Here is a 4,070-nt window from a genome sequence, read left to right as displayed (position 1 = left end):
TATACAAGGCCGATTCATGTATTCCTTCTATGTATATTCTTCAAGCCCATCTCCAATCGCGGCCCACCTCGATCCGGTCAAATTCTGGTGATAACACATGCCCCCTGGTTTTGGAAATGACATTTCCAAAATCACTCTGCTTCTTCTTCGTCGGGTCATGTCGTGGCGTCTTGCCTCCTTGACTTTTATCACCAATCTAAAAAATCCATCTTAAAATGAAGGAATGTCTTCACTTAACTTTGCCGATAGTCAGAGTCAAGCACTCCCCAAAAGAGCCGATGGTCTCACATCAGCCTTTATGATAAAACAAGAGTAAGGCCAACCTAGCTTGCTCCTCCAAACGGTAACCTGCGCCCTCCGTACGAGAAAGCAAACTCAGATCCCCAAATCGCCGCCCAAGCAGCTCCACGATTCTCGGATCTCAGCCGCGCCGCCCCAATTCCTCACCGCATCAAATGGCGGAATCATCCAACGCCAACGCCATGGTCTCCGGTCTGAAGGTAATCCTCAACAGCCTCCTCGTCATGCGAATCAATGTTAGGAGTAAACAGCAAACACCTGAATTAATGTTCTATTCCATTATCAATTCTAGGTTTCAGACATCCTGCTGCCGCATCCTTCTCTCCCAAACTCTATGTGTCTTGGCCCCCGTTCTTCCGAGAGTCCCGCTCACCTAATATCATGCGAGGCCAATAGGATCCCCTTCGTGAATCAGAATTTAGATCTAACTTCCTGGGCCGACTGCTGCGAGCACGGCCTAATCCTCCCGAAGGTTGGGTGGCATGGTACGGTAGAGTGTCTAAAACACACTATGCTACACGGGACTCGATAGGGATAGCCGATGCCTTATCATTATCACTTGTCTCCTCTCGAAAAGAACGAGAACATCTTGAAAACCATCGGCTACTTTTGGTCTGATGCACTGAACTGCTTCATGTTCGGCCATGGCCCCATGACACCAACTCTGCTGGACGTGGCCATGATCACGAGCCTAGACATTTCATCCCCAAGCCCCTCTGCCTTTAAATTGCCAAAGGTCCCTTTCACCCTTTCCTCCAAAACGAGTGCACAAGGCGGGGTGCCTACCTCGGGCGTTATATGAAAACCAAAGGCCACTGTGACGAGAAAGAGAGCACACGGCTTTCTTGAACTTACGGTTGGAGCACTTCATATTTTGTGGTCCTTCACTCGCCCCAACCAAGAACTACCTCTCCCTGGCCTATGAACTCGCCAAAGGTACTCAACTTGGCCTTGGAAAACTGCTCCTTGGAGAAGTCTATCGATCTCTTCAACTGATGTCTGTCAAACTGTTCTCCCAAAGGACAGTCAAAACAGGAGGCCCCTGGTGGTTTATTCAGTTATGGGCTCAATTGTACTTTCAAAATCAAATCCCAAATTTCCCACCTTTGGCCACCTGCACCTTCCCAGATGCAAATGGGAAGGAAATCCGATGCACTAGCTATGGCCAAGCTCCGTACGAGTCTCCCGGGCGAGCGAGGCTGATCCCCAAGGAAGCGGCGAGTGGTTCAAGATTTTCTTCCAAGGCCCGGACAACCCCTTGTTCTTTCCCTATAGTGAATCGGAAATCTTTGAGAACCCGGTCTCCTTCCGATTAGACAGTCTTGCCGATGACGCCGGCACCCGGCACTCGTACTCCATCATGATCCGTCCTTGCTTTCTCCCAGTTGGCATGAGTACCTCAAACAGGATCATAAAGCCTAGCTACGAGTCTTACCAACCGGTGGTAGTAGCCCGGCAGCTTGGCCTTGGGCAAGTGCCCCCACACTTCTTTCTCCACCACCTGACAGCAAGCAGGGCTGAATTGCCCGACATTATTACTGGCCAAAGGTGTTATACCTTCTTCGACGCTCTGGCCATTCCAATTCCTCATAACCTCCGTTTTACCACTACTACCGATGGCTTTGAGACACTGGTGGTCGATGTGGAAGACTCACGCCTTCGAAGAGCTCTAGGACCGTTCGTTGAAGCAACTTGATGCTGAATATGACGTCCACGCACACCAGGTACCATTACATATAAATTACACTACAATGGCTCATGATGATTATCCGTAACCTGATTCTATTCCTTGGCGGCAACGGGATGGCCCAGAGCCCACACAAGCCGACGGTTCCCCATTCGAGTTCCTCCCACCAGCCCCGGTAGTTCTCTTCTGTCAGAGCTCGCCGCCCTTGAAAAAGGTCATAATGCAGAGCCAACCGATTTCGCCGAAATCGGCTCCCAAGAGTAAAGTATCCTCCGGATCAGTTGCCCCCCGAGCTTCAACCCAGGCGAGAAAGGCAGTGAGGAAAGTAGCTGTCAGAAAAACCCTGAAGCGCAAAGCTCCTGTCCAAGCAAGCTTGCATGTAAGCTGACTCGTGTCTTGACCGAACACATTTGCCTTCCCAACCTTTGTAACATGGTTGTACCTCTTCTTTCAGACTTCCACTGAAGAGAACTCCAGTGAGGGAGCACAGTCCAGTCCAAGGGACTCCTCCCCGGGCGATACAGAGAGATCCACCACACAGAGCCAGACGGACTCGCCAACGTCGGCTTCTAGGAAAAGGTCGACTCCCGAGCCTGCTGACCTTCAAGCTCCGATCAAAACGGGGTCACGCATGAAGCGTCGATGCGTCAAAAGGGCTCGCAAAGGCCCACAAGTTTCCTCGCCGAGCCAGGAAGTTTCAAATGTAATTACCTCATCGGCTCATATTCCACACCGTCCCGTTACTAATTGGATTGCCTCACCATTTCCTTTGCAGACTAATGGGACCTCTAGCGGGGACGTTGAAGAGGTACCGATGCCATCTGCTACACTCGGCCTATCCAACTCGCCGAGCGTGGCTGACCAAGTGGCTAACCTGGCCCAGTCTATCGCAAAGCCGATTGTCACAACATCGGCTGCCCTTCCTTTCTTGGGAGAGGTACATTCCACTCTCTCGGGCCTACCCTTTTCCTTTGTCGTATGCTCATGCTGCTCTTGTTCGTCTGTCAGGGTTGTGATCCTTCAAGCTTGCTGACGTTCGATCCCGACTCCATCGAGCCGGCTACTTCCAAAGCAGGTGAAGAGCCAAACCCTAGCGCGGTCCATGGCCCGCTCCAGCGTCTCAAGGTTTTGCTCTCCTCCTCGGTCGAAACCCTGGTCGAGAACCCCGAGGCAATCAAGGGCATCCTCGAAGACATCCAGCCCCGTCTCCCGGTGACGCTGCAGGTTAAGCTTTGGCCGGCTGTGACTTTGTCGGCTTTCGAGGTCAAGGGTGCGGTCGGCTCGTCAAAGAATTACTCTTCGCCGCGCCCGGCTCCGTTGAGAGCCGATGTTGCGGATAAATGTCAACGGCTCAACGAGAAGAAAGCAGCTTTAGACGCCAAGACCGCCACTTCTACCCATAGTGTCGAACTCGAGACCTTGCGCAAGGAACTGGAGGACCTTGAAAAGAGGGTCAGGGAGACCAAACAACTTATCCAAGACAAGGAAACCCTCATTGCTCGCTCTCAAGAGGAAGCAAAAGGTCTCACAGCCGATCTGAAGACCGATCTGGCTGAAATTCGTGCCCTGAGCAGTCAGCTGGTGATGGGGAGAGACGAGGACGACGAGGCCGAGATCGCCGAGGTGGATCGGATCCGTGCCGATGCTCTTCACGCCCTTAACGCTTTTCTTCAGTAGGGCCTTTTTGTGTAAACTGATGCATGTTTCGCTGAACTTGTTCCGCCGAACTTGTCTAAAGTTGATGGCCGTGCATCGGCTTTCTTAACATTCTGAAGTCAATGTCTGAGCATCGGCTACGGTTGCATGTATCGATTTTTTTTTGCGGCCGATTTCCCTATCGGCCCCCAATATTTCTCCGCACATGTATCGGTGTCGCACATGTTCATCCGACTAGGTGCCCCCGAGCCGATTCTCGCGGTATCTGCTGATATCGGCTCTGTGGTTAGCCAAGGTACCACATGTGAACGTCGGCTCTGTTAGGACCAGTGTTGACTTCTTCCAGCTCATCAGCCGACGTAAACCCATTGCGCATTAGATCAACGTTGAACCCGGGCAGAACGCATGGTGAGGATAATTTTGGCCG

This window comes from Lolium rigidum, chromosome 1 (genome assembly GCF_022539505.1).
Source record: "Lolium rigidum isolate FL_2022 chromosome 1, APGP_CSIRO_Lrig_0.1, whole genome shotgun sequence".
NCBI classification, from domain to species: Eukaryota; Viridiplantae; Streptophyta; class Magnoliopsida; order Poales; family Poaceae; genus Lolium; species Lolium rigidum.
The sequence above is the reverse complement of the archived record's forward strand: the minus strand, read 5'-3'. Positions refer to the sequence as shown.